General features: G+C 36.8%; 1 protein-coding gene across 2 annotated transcripts in view; it reads right to left on the minus strand.

Annotated features, from left to right (window-relative positions):
* The window catches only part of AGMO (alkylglycerol monooxygenase), a 187,494-nt gene that overhangs the window by 111,664 nt on the left and 56,271 nt on the right, over window positions 1-19,559 (minus strand). The gene's annotated exons all lie outside the window — the stretch shown is intronic.

Consider the following 19,559-nt stretch of genomic DNA (forward strand, 5'->3'; position numbering starts at 1 on the left):
AATTTAAGGTCTCATGTACTTCAAGGGATGAAGTATACACAAAGCCTCAGCCGATTACAGAAATTAAAAGTTGAGTGGCTGTCTGCCAGCTGCACACCCCCATTGCCACTGACCTTGTTTCACCAGAGCCATTAGAGAAGTGCCTCTGGCAGACATTAGAATCACATTCAGAAAACTATTTTATAATGGCTGTCTAAAGTCCTGTGATTGTTTGCAACCAAGTTTACATCAAATAGTTTAGGTCTGGTGATTAACATGTACTTCTAGTGTAAAGTAAGTAAAAAAAAATCCTCTTAATGAATCTGAACGTACCTTTACCATTTAGGGGACTCTTATAACAGGAGGTAACATCTTGTATGCTAGCAACTAGGAGTTTTAAATCTAATTAATTTTGACAATTTAATAATTAATATAACAAAATAATTTTAAAATTATCTCTAGGGCCTTAAAAATACTTAAAATTGCTGAAACAAATGTGTAATTTCAACTGTCAAATAACACTTAACACTGAGTCTAAGAATTCTTTCTTCTTCAAATGCATTTGTTCCTGAAGGAACAAGTGTTCACTATATCAATAATTTGTGATGTCTCTCAAAAAAAGAAAACACCAAAAGAACACCAACCAAACTCATCTCAATGCATCTCTGCCTAATAAACAAACCAGGAAATGAATTATTCAGGTGAGCTTCAGTATTCAATAATAATTTGTGTATGAAATGTTTCTCAAGACCTCAACAGAAGCTAAATGAGTGAAAAAAGCATTTGAAAAGGTGGAGGTTAAAGACCTGTCTCCTTAGTTGTTTTAAAAGCATTTACTTCCTATCACAAACTGTGTGTAACACAAGCCTCCACTCAATGAAGTACAGCTGTGCAAACAGGGTACAGTAACTGGATCTTTCTTCTTTCCCTCAGTCATTTTTCAGCATTATGAAAAGTTCAAGGAAGGGAATCTATGATGATTTTTACAGTCTACTTTCATTGTAGTTAAGGTCAAATGGTTTTCAAAACGAATTACTAAAAAGGCGTTTTATTAGGATTCATTTTTCAGTTAAACTGCCTCTTACACTAACAAGTATATGGAATATGGTAACCAAATATTGGTAAAATGTCAGTTATTCAGATGTGCAAGCCAGCTTAAATGATCTGTCATTCAAAAATGCACCACAGGAATATTGGGGAGATAAACAAACAATTCTTCCACAAGTAATTTAACTGCTACAGCTATTTCTGACTTCTTTTATAGGTCAGTAAATTAAATCCTACTACTTAATCCTATTGTTGATGACACCAATGGCACAGACTACATTAAATTCCTTTGAGAAATAGGCAGACTCATTTGGAAAAAAAAATGTATTAACATTAATCTGAAGAAACTGATCATCAAGAACTTATTTGAAGCAGAAGAATAATATGAATGGGTGAAATAGATCACACTAAAACTCAGTTTGTAACCATTAGTATATTAAAAATACTACAACCATAATGCCAAAAAGACATCTCTCAAATCTAAGAAACAGACCGAGCATTCTTAAATAAATATGACTGCTCACCAACTGCCCACAAGAGAAATGAAATGGCATGTCTCTACAGAAGACTTGTGGTTTCACTTTTTCATTTCTAATGATGATAACTTAAAAGAAAATGAAAAAAATATTTGAATGGGGATAAAATTATAGAAGACTCTTTCACACAGACTTTCTCATATGTATTATTACATAATGACCAATAAAGAAAGCAAGGTTGAGCCAATACCAACACAGATTTAAAAAAAAAATCACGCAGAAAACAGGAAGTATTACTGCATTTTATAAAATTATCAAATCCTACTGTGAAGCCACAGGAAAAAAGTAGGTGATGGAATTGGAGAAGCCACTGAGACAGTGTTCTAATGGAATTTTTGACGTTTCATAATTCAAATGTGATTGTTAAATACAATTTAAAAAATAGATAACTTCAATTAACTATACACAAACCCCCTATCTTTGATTGAGGAGACTGAACCTCATGGAATCATTGGGTAACTCAGGTGGGACAGAACCACCAAAGACCTCTAATCCAACCTCCTGCTCACAGCAGAACCAGCTTTAAGTTCCTGAGACTCACTTGGGTCTCAGAAGACCTCTGCATCTGCTGCTATTATGAAGAACTACCTGTCAGTGAAGATAAAGGTAGCACTTCCTTTTCATGTAGCTGTGAGGAAAATTAAAACCCAGGACAGCAAGGGCCTCCTTTCCTGTTGTGGCTTTCCCCAGTTTCCTGTGAATGGATGGAGACATGATGAGCCACTCCCATCTGGGGAACAACAGGACAACTGCATCTTGGTACTGGAGTACCAAAAATTGGTACTTGAATTAACTGGTACTTAAATTGTTGAATTTATTACTATTATTATTACTACTATTATTACCATCATCTACTAAATCAATTAATATTTCCATCCATCACACAATTTAAAGAATCAGCATGTAATCCCAACAGAGAATAAATGATGCCATGTAGCTAGGTGACAAAGCAAAATTGCTGCTACACAGAAACTGCTGAATGAAGGACAGGTTATGATTTGGCCCTCAGTTTTCATTCTAGACCTTTAAGCGTCCTTGACGTCATCTCAGAATGATGCCTGCTAAAATCAGTGGGCTCCAAGCAGCTGAGAGATTTGTATCCTAAAATTTATTCCAAAAGAAAATGAAGATTTCTCATTTTAGCATTAGTCCAACGTACAAATTCTGTTATTAGAAGAAAAAAATCAGAGGCTGAGGGAACCAGCATGGAGAAGCACAGGCTTTGAAGGAACTTACTAGTAGCCTTGTAACAGCAGTGAAGCACTGGCTAACAAGAAGCTGAAGCCAGGCTTTTTTCAGCAGTCCCATTTATCTTCTTTTCTGGATTTTCCAAAATGAAGAAAGATTATTGATGTAATCATTCTTTTGTTCTTCTCCATTCCTTCGTCCTCCTAATTAATTCATAAAATGTAATGTTTCACACACTTTCAAAATCATATTGGTAAGGTGACCAATGATTTGACTTAGGCCTAATTTTTTTATTTAAAAATAATATTTCATTACTAATCAAATTCCATTCTATGAAACCCTAAGACAGATCCAATGTCTGGGCCATATTTTATTACTTCTGAAGTATTTTTTTTAGTATTGGGAAACATTCATTGTGCACATAAGATGCCTCTTGAAGAATACATAATCCAGTAAATTCCAGTAATTTTAAGTAATTTTCATAGCTCAACACATTTTGGTTAAGAACAGAAGAAAACATGTATGCCAATAAAAACTTATAGTCATTTTAAGGAGTGATTTCAATGGAAACAGCCATTATATGACATCCTCAGAATCAGTGAAATGGTAAAGATTTGATGCCTCTTTTTTATAAAAGATTAGAAATTAACTTTTAATTAAAGTATGCATACAAGCTTTATAAGACCTGGATCTTAAGTAATATGGAAAAAAATACATCTGATGAGTCAATTAAAGTTTTTCTCTCATAGTTAACACTGACTGTAGCTAGGAGAACAGGTGAAAGTTTCCCTTCAGCACCTACTTAAATTTAAACAGAGCCTTCAGTTTTGCTATGCTAGCCATCTTTTAGAAGATGTCATGGCCCCAACTGACCCCAGTATGGAATCTGCTGTTCCTAAACCCACAGGGCTTCAGAGGTAGATACTCTGTGCTGCGTTCACCTACAAGCAATCACAAAGGGATCATCTCCTGGGTCTAATTCTCTCCAGTCAGAATTAGTAGAAAGCCCAGGATGACTGAGGAAAGAAAAACAGCCTGGAAGGTAGAAATGTCAGTCACCTCCTTTCTATGCATTTCAATCCTACCTAAAAAGATAAAAGACAGGAAAATACATAGCATTTAAATAATTTATTTGCTAAACTATTACATTTTCTGATTCACAAAAAAACCTCAACTGTTTGATTACTCACTACCTTACTGCCTTCTCCTAATCGATGTGTTCATAGAACCATAGAATCATAGAATATGCTGAGTACCTACAAGGATTATCAAGTCCAACTCCTGGGCCAGCACAGGACAGTGCCAAGAAATCACTCCATATGTCTGAGAGCACTGCTGAAACACTTCTTGAACTCTGTCAGGCTTGGTGCTCTGACCACTTTCTGGGGAGCCTGTTCCACTGCCTGGCCACCCTCTGGGAGAAGAACCTTCTCCTGATATCTAACCTAAACCTTCCCTGATGCCTCATGACTGCTCACCAAAAAGAGGAGATCGGTGTCTGCTTCTCCACTTCCCCTCACAGGAAGTTATAACTGCAGTGAGGTCTCCTCTCAGTCACCTCTTCCCCAGGCTGAACAGACCAAGTGCTCTCAGCTGCTCCTCACAAGGCTTCCCCTCAAGGTCCTTCACCATCTTTGTTGCCCTCCTTTGGACACTCTCCAACAGTTCAAGGTCTTTTTTATATTGTGGCACCCAAAACTGTCCCCAGCACTCGAGGTGAGGCTGTCCCAGCTCAGAGCAGAGCAGGACAATCGCCTCCCTTGCCCAGCTGGCCATGCTGTGCCTGATGCCCCCCAGGACAGGGTTGGCTCTCCTGGCTGCCAGGGCACTGCTGGCTCATCTCACTGTTCAACCTGACATCAACCAGGACCCCCAGGTCCCTTTCTGTGGCACTGCTCTCCAGGTTCTCATTCCCCAATCTGTCTGTACATCCAGGGCTGTTCTGGCCCAGGTATAGAATTCAGTACTTGTCTTTGTTACACTTCCTGTAGCTGATGATCATCCAGACCTTTAATTTGGCAAGATACCGCTGCAGGGCCTCTGCCTTGCAGGGAGTCAACAGCTCTTCCCAATTTAGTGTACTATTGTTGCTTTTTAAGAATTTGAATAAATCCCTTCTCATGCAGAGCTTTTTCACAGAATCTTATTCCCTCTTTGATTCTACACTTGCATTGGACAAGCAACCCCTGCAATACAGTACCACTTAAATTTTGTTACTGGAAAGGACAATTACTGGATTTATTTTAATGAACATTGCCAAAAAGCCTGTATTTTGGGACCTGGTTGGGATCCACCTCACATAAAACCAGATTCAAACAGATTAGCTATCATCTCCACAACAGAAGTAGATATGAATTGGACTCTTCTGAGCCAATTTTGCTTTATGTTTTTTGTTTTAGTATTCTTCAGGCAGAGTTGCAGGATAACTGATTTTGCCAAAAAGCTCTGCTTCCTGCTTATTAGAAATATAATTCTTATAGGAAAAATTCTTTCCTCGGTTACGTTAGTGTTAGCACAGAGCTGTGCGGGTTTAATGAGAACAGAACTGGATCCAAGGAATTTATCTGGAAGGCTCTGTTATATACCACACACCAGGAAGCATGTATACAGGGAAATGTACACTTTTTTTTGGTTTATTTTGGTTTTTTGTTTTTAGGTTTTTTTTTTTTTTAATAAGACACATTTTTCTTAAATTGTGGCCCTGGCTACAGTGAGTTTCAGCAGTTTTTATTCTCAAGATAATCACATTTGTAAACCAAAAACTGGCTGTAAGGAGATCCGAGTTCAAGTGGTGAACTAGATTTGATTTACTATAGACCTTCAAACAATTTTCTTAACCTTTCTCTTTTTCTCATTTTTCTTGAGAAGCACCTATCTGTACATGTTCCCGACCCAGAGCAGTTCTCAGCCTTCAGAAAGTAGGAGTTCCACCACTGTTTAAAATATCAGCCATTGCTCATGAAGTTGGTGTGTCAGGACAAGGGGGAACAACTCAAAAGCATTTTTTCAGCCTCAGTATTACCTAGTCCTTGGTCATTTTGCAATGAAATGCACATTGCTCTACCCAGGTAATGCCAGGACAGGCAATCATACAGCCTGTCACAAAGCCAGTATCAAAAAAACATTATGCTACCAAGAAACACCCTGTGGACTATACAATCACAATTCAACAGTTTAATTAGTAAATTTCACTTGCTGTTCAGCATCTGATCCTTCTGGGATGTGAGATGTGCTCTTTCTGAGCTTTAGTCAGGATTATCTGTTTTTCAGCCTTCTTCTTATGTTACTCTATGTGGTCAGCAAAGTATTTAGTGAGTGGGCTAACTTGTAATCAAGTAATACATGGTATATACTCCCATGGTTTGTAAGCCAAAAATTTGAGCAACCTTCCACAAAACCTGCCTCCAGAATATGTGCACAAGCCAAAACCTCCCGCTTGATCTGCTGCCATACCAGTTGAAAACACAAATCTGCTCCCACACAAAAAAGTCCACAATAAGATCTGCAAAACTTAAGATGCAGAATGGTCTGGGGAAACGTGGGAAGAATCAAGATAAGCCAAAGTATTACACATGCTACCCAGAATAAACAACAGGCCAGATCCTATCCCCTTCTAGCAAGAATCCAGGGGACTGTGAATTATACCCAGATACGCTTCTGAATCTGTAAAATATTTAAAAGATCATGTGGTTAGGAAAGCAGAGGCTCGCCAGGTCAAAAATAATGGTCCTCTCAACCCATACGTGCCTTATGTTATTTCCTGGCGTCCTCATAAGCATGGGACATCAATGAAAAGGCTAGAAAAAGCCACAGCACACCCAAAGATTCAGTCTCTTGAAACAAGTAGGAGCAGTTCTCTTGGAAACTCAGCTACATGAGTCAAACTTCTTGCAGCATTGTTATATCCATGTAAATCAGAGTAAAAATCTCAGTTATTACACTAGGACAGTGTTAACCCATGGCCTGTGAGCTTTTCATACAGTTTCCAGGAACTGAACAGTCTGTTTCTACATACACCATGGAAAGCTACAAAGGAATAAAGGCTATCAGGTAAGATTCAGAAATAAGTAACAGTGACTCAATATCTGACTTCACTCATAATTCTAACAGAAAATGAACGCACATTCCTTTGTGTGAAAAGATACTGAGAAGATAAAGGATTCAAAGCAATTTTAGCACGCAATTGTTGGATTTGGACATTTCCACAAAGAAAAATAGGAAACATTAAAAAAATTAAGAAAAATACAATAGGGATTATGTCTTAGTACTGTCTATATAAGTTTACTCTGAAAATAGTGGAACATTTGCCAAGTCTTTCAGTCCACAGTAGGTCTCACAAAAATTCTGCTACAACAACGTGCCTGACCAGCCTCTTCCTCACACCTTCCTGAAGCCAATTTTCAAGTGCTCTTGTTGTCTGGAGCAGCTCTGCAGCTGGTCAAAGCTTTGTTTCCCTGAGCTCTGGACAATCCTCTGTAAAGACAGGAGTCTCTACACCATCAGGAACCATGATGGCAGTAGCTGTTGCACTTTCACTTGTCTCCTTCACATGTGTATAAAGCTTGATTCAGGTATTCTGTTTTTCAGTTGTTAAGGATTTCATAACAGATTCTTTAATGTGTAAAAGTGTTAAAACAGCTCTGATTTGTTTTAAAAAAAAAGAAAAAAATGGTGCCATGGCACTTTCAAGGATAACCAGATTATAGCATAAAATCCTCTTTGAGAACCCAGTCCCAAGCCCTATCAAGCATTTTCCACAAATAATGGCCTCAATTTTTACAAATACCCTTTATTCAGTGCGGGTTTCTCCTGGTTATAACAAGGTTTATCCACCTTACACCTCACAGCCTCCTGACTGAGCGACACACCATAATTTAACTTCTGAAATTCATTGATGTAGAAACTTTTTGTAGCACTTTGCTTTCTGCTCCTTTTTTACTACAAAGAGGAGAATATGGCTCATGAATTTCACAACCCTAAATCATCGTGTTGTGAAATTACACTTATGCATTAAAATAAAACCTGTAACAAATTTCTGTGTAAAGAAGATCCCCAGCAGCTGTTTCAAAATGACTTCTATAAGTCTGTGCCACTTTATACAAGCTGCAGACTTGACTTAAGCTTCGCCCAGTATGGGCAATGACAGCCCTGGCAGTCTTTAATTCTGAGCACTTGCCAACCTGTGTAACTTAGTGTTACTGAATACTGAGGTCAAACTGTGGCATGAACGTGTGAAGTGCATTAACTGTAACAGAATTAGCACTGTATTCATTAGCCTGATGATAAAAAGAGAACCGAGACATAATTAAATAAAACTTTAAAAGGAAAAAGAGAAATTACTTTAAAAAATAAAAAAAGTAAAACCCAAGTTTTACTTCAAGTCTTTCCATTTATTTTTTTTTTCTTTCCCCAAAAGAGTCTCAGCCACTGAAATGTCAGCTTATGCAACTTGAGAACATATTCATCTTGGAGGATCTTAGAAGGAAATTGCTGAAATGAAATGGGGAAAAAAAAAGAGATAATTCTCCTTTTGTTTTTTAGTGTGGGGGAGTGGGGTTGAGAGTTCTCCTCCGGTATTCTGGGCTGTCTTTACAAAAGATTGATGTCTGGTGTCACTGTTAGGAAGTGCAAACTGTTCAGCTTCATTGCAATCTATGTCCTCATCCTCTTGCTCTGCAGGATACCACATACTTTGGCAGGCAATATTCAGAAGGGAAGCACTTTAATGGCAAGAATGGATACCAGTGAAACCTTTTCCCACAACGTTCAAAACTCTGAATGTGCATACGTTAAAGCAACATAAAGCTGGAGGATATTAGGAAGAAAACAATAACTGATAGTAACTGAGACACATTAAACTTACTTTTTTTGCCTCTCAGAACAATATATTCAAAAAATGCTAGGGAAATACACACTCAAGGGTGAAAAAAAGAAAAAAAAAAAAGGAAGAACTGGAATGATTTCAAGTCTTCCAACCTAAAAGCATAAACATAAACATACTTTTTCAAAGGAAATATCCATGGCCCCTTCATGTATCCTTTACCTTTTAGGCTGAATTCCTGCATTCATTTATTTGGTTGGTCATTTTTTCAAACTAGATACAGTAAAAATTAACTGGTAAATCAATTTATTCTGGTATAAAAAAAGGAATTGGCTCTCCACTTTTCTCTTCCAATCTCTTCCAAAGTGTTTTAAATTACTTCTTCAGCTAAGCTTCTGAATGACAGATGTGTGGAAATGCAGACTAGATTTGCAAAAAATTCTCCAGAAATTTACAGACATATTGGGAAAGCCTTGTGCTTATTAAGCAGTGGCAATTCCATTGTATTTGGAACTTCATCCACTTCATTTATAGCATATGTGATGTGTGCTAAGAGACCTGTCCTTCCACAAACTACATTTGGACCAGTGTTGTCAGTACTTATTTTATGCTCCCTTTCCTCAGAGCATATAGTTGACCACAGATCCTCTGTATCCATCAAGTAATTACCTATGGCTGCATCTGTAATGGATGCTCTGGACACTATTAAGCATGATAAGACTTAAATAGCCTTTTTCATTTATCATTCTAACAAGACAGACATGGAATCCATTTAAATAGATTAGATAAAGAGAGCAGAACACAGTTAATAGTCAAAGCAGGCAGCCTCAATTTAAATGTGAAGAAGAAAGGTACAAATTTGTCTCCATACTCCATCAAGCTGGGATCTGCTTGGTAGAGTGCACTCCTAAGTGTGTCAGCTGGGATTATCAAGAGGACGCCTCTAGCACCAGAATGCTATCTTCAAGGTTTTGTCTCCCATCACTCCCTGTCCTGTCTCTTCAGCAGGGAGCAGACATGAGCCTAAATTAGGACTATACAAAAAGGTCTTAACATTGGAGCCATCCACAGGGATAGAGGCACTGGCAACATTCTCACATTTAACCAAAAGGCATGAAACAGCCTTTAAGAAAGCCTTTTACTGGGTGCCCCTTGCTACTTGTGCAAACTCTTGAACCCCAAATATCAGGAGTATCAGTATCCAAATATCAGTCAGAAGAGTAACTTTCTATTACATTTCCTCTTTCCCCAAAATATTGATAAATGATTACTAGCAGGAGACAGGTGAAACCACGTGCAGTAGAGTTTCATGTGTGGGGTTCATTTCAACGTGTGCTGTAAGTTCTGGTAATAAGTTTGGAGAGCTGAAGGTGCTCCTGCACTACCAGCAAGCACTGAAACAGATTGCAGGTCTGGGAGTGCAAAAAAATGGCTGGCAACACCAAGCACTAACAGATGAAGCCAGAGGTGCGGGGGAGCAGGAATACCAACAGACTCCTATGATGCTAATTCAGACTGATTTGTCAAAGAGCAGCTCTAGCACTTGACCTGTAAAGGCACTACTCCTACATGCTCACTGGGTTTGGCTGCCACATGTCTCCTGAATGATGTTGCATTTTCTGACTTTGAAGGCCAATAGCTAGTCGCTGGATAATTAGTACCAGAGCTAACAGAAAGAAAAGGATTTCAGAGACAGAAAATAGCAAGTATGGAAAAAAAAGATTTTTAGCTGAGCTGATTAATCATGACATTTGTACACTGTAAATTCATTCATTTTTTATCCTTTATCTGTTTGCTCTAAGCTACAGAACAAGCTTAGACTGAAAGCTCAATGCAGGATGCAACTGTTGTACTTTGTGCTTTCCAATCACACAAAAGTCAGCACTAAAGCTATGAAGTGCAGGATACTAGACTGCAGGCTTACCTCAACCACTGAAGTTGTATATAGGAAACAGATCTGCCTAAGAAAAATAGGCTCCTCTACTCTATATAGTGTGATTATTATCTGGCAAGGGTAGTGTATTTCATTTTCAATATAAAAACAGAAAGGTTTTTTTTTGTTGCTTTGAGATCTCTGCTTAAAATCCTTTGTTAGACAAAAGAACTGACCCAAAAAGAGTGTGCTGTCGAGCCAAACTCAACTCTAGTCTACCAAAAAAGTCCTATTACTCCACAGCCAATCTCCACCCACTATTAGCAGGGGAGGAGAGGGAAACAGAGAATCTTTATCTGAAAAGTGTTGATTTTTTTATGGAAAACATACTTGTAAGTACAAAGTTTTACAGTGTGTTAAGACATACTGAACAGTATGCATTTATGTATAATTTCATAGGATATTTTATATGCACTTTAGTATCCATTATCTCTATACCCAGCATGGGAGCTTTCAAACCTTTTAAGTTAAAGGACTACCCTGTGTTCATCTCACCACAAAATTAGTATTTGATGGAAGATCCCAGCATTTTTTTTTCAAATTCCCAGCCAAGAGACACTCAGTGATGGCAAAAGAGTGGCCAGAGGGAAGCAGAGCATAGCTCTGCCAGTCCAGGCTAAGAATATTCTTTAGCCAAAACTCCAGAGGTATTGCTAGGAGCTTACACTAGGGAATCAGGACATAGATAATCAAATCAGTAAAACTGGCAGGTTCCAATATCACAACATCTAAGACAGTGGCTATAGCACAGGAACCTTCTTTATTTCACCTCCAGGCAGAAAAAAGTGGGGGAAAAGAAGAATTTAAGAAAAAAGGCAGTAGGGGGGCATTGTAGAAACACAAGCAAACCTAACTTAGAGACAGCTGCTGAAATACATCAAAACAGTAAATTCACATATGCTCATAAGGAGCTTGAAGGATATAAAACAAGACATGATCTTTCAGAAACAGATCAAAACTTTAAGTGATTGTTTAAATAATTTTAATCCCACTTCAGTAATGTTCCAAATTATTTAATCACTGCTATAGATTAGAAGAATGTCAGATAAAGCAAGTGGGAATTGAGAGACATGGTCAGAATAAAACATTTTTTTGTTCATCAGTTTATACCAAGAAAATTTTACTTCACTTTTGTTCACTTCTTCCGCTACTAGCCAAAAAAGATCTGTAGTTTAAGAGTACTAAATACTCTTCTTATTCCCCCACCAACACTGCAAGAAAGACAGTATTGTCTTGAAAAAATTTGGCTCTAATAATAATAAATGTTTTGGCATAACATCAGTACAGATTATAAATAGTATAGGTGTCTGTTTCCAAATCTAAAAGCAAAACAAACACTGCATTTTGCAACTGGCTAGGGCAATCACATCACCACATAGATGGTAATCTAATTCTATTACAATAGGTTTCTAATAATCTACATACTTCCTCTGAAATTAGATTCAAACCCTTAGATCAGGAGCACTTCTTTCTGTGCATTTACTGAGCTTATAGAACCTAACAGCTCTGATCTCTTCCGAGACTCTGTGGATCTTCTGTGCCATAAGACGACATAAGGTCTGAATATTCAAAGCTATAAGGAAAGATTTATAAAGGTGTACAAGAGACAGATACATTTGTTTCTGGAATTAGATAGGGCTGGTGAAGTAGAGCTCAGTGGAAAAGCAGGTGGTTGAGATTATGATCAACCAGGCAAACAAACTCAGGCAAGCTGGACCAGATGGCCTTTTTTCTGTTACTAATATTACTTATGTTCCTATTCAGCTGTAAGAAATTACAAATAGTTTACCTGTTCAGATTTTTCTGACTCAAATGACATAAGATCAATGCTCTCACTTCATTGTCACATTAAAACTTATCATGACACTGTCTGTAATTCTATTTAATAATTTACAATGCTGCCAACCCAGAGGAGAAACCAGTAGGTGTAATGAAGAAGTTTTGCCTTTAAAAACACCAATTACATAGCAAACCATATAAACAAAGGAAAGAAAACACCCCAACAAAATTGCCAAAAACTTAATCTAGAGGATTAAGTGCTACTAGATACAAACAAAATCTGAAGTCAAACCATATTTCCTGCATTAAAAGATGAAATTTGGAAAGAAAAATTAATGGGCGTGACTAACCTGTAGTCACAGAGATTGCATGACCCATTAATTTACAACTGCACCAACCATGTCTAAATCTCTCCTTCATCTAACATGTGACACAGTTCAGAGGAAATAAATTTAAAATCAGAATGGTATTTCACAGGTGAACAGAAAAAAGTAACATCTCTAAGATTCCAATTTGCATTAATTTATTTCAAAACTATACAAGCAATTTTTGCATGTGAACTTTTTGAACTTTGGACTAATATGACTGTGGCTTTTCTGTGACAGCAGATCTGGATTACTGTTAGCAAAGCAAACTTTACCAGTTGTGGGGTATACTCTGATGCTGTAAAGATCCCAATAATCTAGTGAAAAAGTTAACTGAGTGAAAAGACTTACAGTATTATGACCAGCTTTCAGAGAAATCCACTATTTTCCAAAATAACACTCTCCATTGTAATTTGATATCATACATTGTAATACAAAGCAAGCTGTGCCTATCATACACTTTAGAAATCATTCTGCAATTATGTCTATTTACATTTTAAATATTATCTTGGCCAATTAAAGTCTAAGCTCTTCAGGCACTCCTGGTGCAGGCACATTGAGGCCACAAGAAGAACTGCTAAGTACCAGTTTACATCAATCAAGAGTCTTAGAAGACATCACAAAAATGTATAAACTATCTATATCTACTCTTCACATGTTTTTATTAAAGCATGCATAGAATGTGGTTCATCCCACAGCCACTGATATTCATAGTTATTGATTGCTGCTTAATTTCTTCATAATTATTTCAGAGGAATGCTGGAGGAAGAATTTGAAACTCACAATATGCTGTGGCTCCCAGTACAGATCATATTTTAGGGATAGCTTTAACAACCCCACAAATTTTCTTGATCCTGGCTCTGCAGACATGCAAACATTTTAATTGACACATGGTATGGAGTTTTGGCTGGTATGTTTACCATTTATAGTAAAAAACAGAACACAGCACACTTCTTCTAGATATACCAGGCTGGCCTGTGAGTAGGATGATAGGTGAAGTGAGCAGAGCTAAAATCAGTGGAAATAAGGAGATTTTCCCACTAGCACAGGAAAAAACCCCTTGAGTGGTATTATTAGAATCAGGACGTGACTGTAAGCTTCTCAGAGTTGCATCTCTCCCTGGAATGTCACAACAGGCAGGCAATACATGGGTTTTGTCACATTTCAAAATTTTAAGGTATTTGAATTCAAAGAATTTTCTTGCTCTATTTTATAAATGTATCCACTGTTGTGGTAAGGCAAAACTTCACAGATTGGAAGCCTTCGCCATACTCCAGCATTCTCTCATTTTAAGGGAAATCAGATGAGCAGTTGTATCTTAAGGGTGTCCTTACTTTGGGACTTCCCCACATAGAAATGTGATTACTTGTGTATTCAAGTGTTTTGTTCAATCAGAATCACAGAGATTTAAAATGCCTTTGTTTTGCACCATGTACAGTATTAATAGCCTTTGTCTAACTATCTGAACAACTGAAACAACTCTGTTTATGATATATATTCCAGTAATTTATGACAGTCTCATTCATTCAGAACAATAAAATAAGCATTAATGCAAAAAACTGAGCTGAAAGAACTTACTGTGCAGCCAAATTGAGAGATGGATAGTCGAGGGTTTCTCCTGAAGGCCACAGCCATAATCCTGTGTGATCATCCAGCTAAATATTATGTTAGTGTACTGCATATACAGACATTTGTACAGATTCTATTCTGCCTTTGCATAATTTAATGAAAATTTTTACTGTAGACTACTTACTCTCCCCTGTTCCAATGCAGTGGAGAAGAGCAGAATGTTTGTACATCATCAGTATGAATATCAGCAGGACACTTAAAAATTGAATCATAAAAGCAAAGATAAAACCATCACACTCTATGCCAGCCGCCACAGTCTCTTCTATGACTCTTTGATCATATTTTCAAGTGTATTAATATCCTAATTGACTCTTAGATCAAGAGATGAACATGAACAAAGTTAGAAGCATAGAAAGTACATTTCCTCGAGAATTCTCCAAACAACTAAATAAATAGGATGGTTACAACCTCCTGTCCACATTTAATTCAACTCTCTTCACTTCCAGTAGAGAAATCAAGTGATAGACCTCACATTTTCAGGAGCCTAATCAGGGGACAAAGATATGTTAAAAAATAAAAAAAAAGAGAGTGATTTTGGTGTGAGCATTGGCACTTTTAAAAAGTATAAATATCTTTCAGCAGTCTCTTTTCATTAAAATTTCTTAGAAGCTTTCATTTCAATCCAGATTAATAATAAAAAAATAATTATTGTTCCTGTAATTATTTTTTTTATTAAAAAACACAAAATCAGAAAGTGATCTGTTTTACTATTATATTGATTATTTCTGTATTTTGCCTTATTTTACTTCAGCAGTTTGGAGACAGTTTAAGTAGTCTTACCATAATTTGTTTTACCAAACTAGATCAGACAAACAGCTTTTCAGTGAGGGCTTAATCCTGCAATGTGCTGAGGCCTCAGCAGTGTGTACATACTGTATACAGGCTGTCTTCTCTTGACCTGCAGTCATAGACTTGAGCAACAAGAGATACTAAAACCTGTGAGACAAAGAAAACTTGCTTGGACTATAAGCCCAGAAGAATTTCACACCATTGGTGTCCTATGCATATTAGGAGCTTATGTATAAATTGCCAACCTCATGACCTAAGAAGTATGCACTTTATGACCTCATGCACCATTAAATCCACAGGTGCAGGGGTTTTCTTGCATCTTGAAGAGTGAACCACAAATGGCAAACATTTGCATTACATTCTCAGATAAATCAGTATTATCACCAACTATAAATACCCAGAAGATTGTTCCTTGTCACTTTCAGAAACATGCTACATTAATTTTGTATTTCTGGATAGAAAAGATTTTGCAGATGGCAGAGTACTAGAAGAGTGGCTTTCCTCAGAACTTTTTGTTATAAGCCAAAATTCTGGAGGAAGTCTTGACAAGAAAAACTAGCCTAGTGACTAATCTTTGTTTGTACTTGAAAAGATTAATAAGAGTATTATTGAGAAATATATCTGCTCGGTCCTGGAATTTCTGGCTTTTATTTCCTCTAAAACCTTTATCCAAAATCTGTATAAGCTAACCCCTTTGGTATTAACAACTGTTAATACCAAAAGGATTAATTTATACAGATTAGACATTGATGTCCAATGTTTTGATCTCTGGGCGTCAACCACGTTTTTGGACTGGCCAAATTACAGCTCCAAGGCCTGTGGGAGCAAGTCACCAGCTCCAGCTTATACATTGCTGCTGATTTTCCCAGACATGGCTTTGCCCTACCTCAACAACATGCTCATGGGAAACTCTGGCTTAGAATTCACCCCTCTTATTCAATTGTGGCAACCAAAGCATGGTCAAAAAGCACCATCTTGTATTCATGACCATCTTTACTGATAAAGCCCTTGACAAAGAACAAGAATCCTCCTTTGTGCCATAAGTATTCAATCTATCTCTTCACACATCAAGATGGATTTGATGCTTCTTCAGCCCAGAAGATCAGTACACAATCACTTAAAATACAGGAGACAGGTGCCTATGTACAACACACAAGGAGACTGCAATTTTGACCTCTTAATACAATAGCTTATTTCAAGGTAAAATTATTCAAATGTTAAAATCAAGAAATCTGAGCAACAGGCACTTAAGATTTTGCATTCATAATCATCCCATACTTTGTGTACTTCTGTGTAAGAATGTAGCTATGTATTACCTAATGACATTCCCCTGCAGTACAGTCACATGCTGCTTGCAGCAGAGGTGTGAAGACAGATCCTACTCATAGCCAATTTTACTAGGCCAGTTTTCATCACAACTGAACGCTAAAACTTGAAGGGTGCATGTAGGGATTTGCCTGTGGTCACTACTCTGGATTAATGAATAAGCCCCAGAATACACTGCATGTATGATGAGATCTCCAGCTGCAACCCAGAATAACAATTTATCATAGACAAGATCTGCTGGGTTCTATTAGGAAATGGGTTTAGAAGTAAGGGAGTGAAGATGTCATAGGTCATAGCTAAGGGACAGCTGAGGAAGCCTGTTGTGATTAAGGCAGCCTTACATAGCTGCCATGAAAAATTTTCAGCTCAAAATGCAACATCTGTGCAACCAAATCTACGACAGCAATTGTGAAGACAATGGCCAAAACCCAAGGAAAATGATACTATATTCTCTCATAAAAAGTACTTTCCACAAAGAGAATTTTATAGGACTTGACTAAGTGAAATGTTGAGGTCATAAGAGAGAAGTTTCCAGGGGCAAGCAGAAGGGATAGGGAAAATTCTTGATAAATAAGCATCAGCTATGTAATTGCTATGTCTATCCTCAGTACTGCTGAATGAGCCAGGAAGGAAAGATGTTAGGGAATGTAACTTAAGAACAAAGAAATTATTAAAAGTAGAGAGCACTTATAAATTGATTAACCACATATATATATATACAAGCTACACTGGTGATGAGCTGATCAATCATGTTTGTCCATGGACAGCAGGAGTAAGTAAAAAAGCATATATTATCTTGCTAACATGAATCACTCCAATAACAGTATTAGGATTATCCAGATTTACTATATGTACTAAAGATACATAAGTGCCCCCAATTTTTAATACTATATGTATAAATGGACAGAGTAAATGGTCATTTATCACTTTCAAAAAGTATTAATGCTTCTTCAATAAAAATGAAATTTCATCATAGACATGTTGTGACTCTTCTCTAGTTAATTTTTAATTGAAATCTTCCCTTCTGTTAATTTCATATGAAAGATAATATAATGCAATGTATATCAAAATAAAAGTAAAAAAATCTTTTATTTCCTACAAAATTCTTGAAGATTAGCAAGACAAGATGTTTCAGAGATGTTCATAAAGGTAGCTTTATGAAACATTACTTGTGGATCAAGTATTTCCCATATCTCTGGATCTTATCCCTAGGAACAATTAAAAATATCTCTTGCCTTGACAGGATAGCGGATTAATAAATTGCATCAGCTCAAGGAAAGGACTGATGCACACCTGAGAAACAAAGCAGGCAGGGTGAGATGGCAGCTGGACTTAAAAGGGAAATAAATGCCAGGGGGGAGGGTGTGAATGGTGGAGGACAATGGTGTGGCAGAGAGCTCTAAGTGGGGCTTGATGTGATTAGAAAAGTGAAGCAAGGACAAGAGACAGTCCCTCCCTTCCAGGAACTGAATGTAATCACCTGACTTCACACAGGTCAATATTGATGGCATAGAATCATAGAAACATTTAGGTTGTTAAAGACATTTAAGACTGACAGGTAAATGTGCATGCAAGCCAAGGCAGCACCAAAGGTTGCACAGGCAAGAAAAGGATCATAGTGGGCTCAGAAGGATCCTGTAATTAGGCTAATGACATAGACCACAGCAAACAGAGCATTCTAATGGAAATCTGATTCACTTTGCAGGTGTTCCTGACACAGAGCAAGAAGTGTTCCAATATTTATCCTTAAATAACTGAATCTCCTCTAACCTGAATACAACTTTCTGTTAAGTAACAATCTGCTCTGTTTTTCAATCAGCCTTAACATGATTAGAGACATCACTTTGCTACACTTACCCAGGAGATTCATCAGCTGCTTTTACTACTGCTTTCAAAGTGCCACTTTACAGCACTCTACTGAACCCAGGTTAGATTTTTAGATCAAATTGGTGTCCAGATTCTACTGATGTATTTAAAGATGGACAGAAAAAAGAAATGGGACTTTGTTTTCTGTCCTGCCCTTAGATTTTTTTTCTCAGAGACCACGACAGCAAATTGATCTTTACACAGGTGCAGTCTTTCTCCTAGAGACTGACAGCCAACTTTCACAGTTTTCAAAAAATTGTCTGATTTCATCAGTTTCATTTTCACAATTAATTCTGATATTTAAATTTGAAAAAACCCACCCAACCTTCACTTAAAATATTGGGGGTTTTGTGTAAAAAATTCTTTAGATGGAATACATATATGGAAAAATCTGTAAAGTTTGAAGGTCTTAAATTAGTCACTATTAAATTCTTCTATTGCTAGGACTAGAACTTTTTTAAAATGATAAGTAAAATTGGAAGGAAACATATTCCTCTAAAATCAACATCAAAATAGTCTTATTGTTTAAAGTTAAAATTCTGAATACAGTTTTCTACAAGGCATAGGCATCAAAAAAAATTCATAGACAAAGGAAATAATAAGTATATATCTCCCCATTTCAAAATTTGCCTACATCCAAGAAATCTGATTCTTTGTTAACCAGAGAAACAATTGTTATGGGTCAATAACAGATTTGCATATTTAAAAAGCACAATCTTACTTTTGCGTTTCATACTATTCTCACACATCAGAAAATAAAGCATAGGTGTCTTTATTTTGTAATAAATTTTTAATAGCACAAAAATTAAAACAACTCATGGCATCAAAGTCCTACTGGCTTAAGTTCAGTATTTACTAGAGCTCAGTAAAAGCAAAATTTGCTGTAAAAAAATCAAATTTACATTAAACATTTCCAGCATCTTCATCACCACAGAAATTACCCCCAAAAGACTGAAATGCCATTGTGTATCCTGAACTCAAAATCAAGATCAACCAAAAGTGAGGAAACATGGTTGCTGCTACAATAATAATTTTTTAATAATAGCAAAGGATGGTGAACATATGGCTATATTTCCAAATAAAATCCAGTAGCAGGTGTTGGGCTGTGATTTATGGATGTTTTTGTAATTTTAAAACACAGCAAAGCTGTTGCTGCTGCAGAGAAGATAAGCATTTTTTTTCTATGTAGAGGGCTTTTTCCAAAAACTTCTTCAAAGGGATTTTTCCTAAATGAAGCAAAATTTTCCTTTCAAAATTTTATATATCTTTAAATCATGAAAATTAGTTGGCATTACCCTTAT

Source organism: Melozone crissalis, unplaced genomic scaffold (assembly GCF_028551555.1).
Source record: "Melozone crissalis strain CALT ecotype California unplaced genomic scaffold, PUWL_Pcris_2 ptg000016l_1, whole genome shotgun sequence".
Taxonomy (NCBI): Eukaryota; Metazoa; Chordata; class Aves; order Passeriformes; family Passerellidae; genus Melozone; species Melozone crissalis.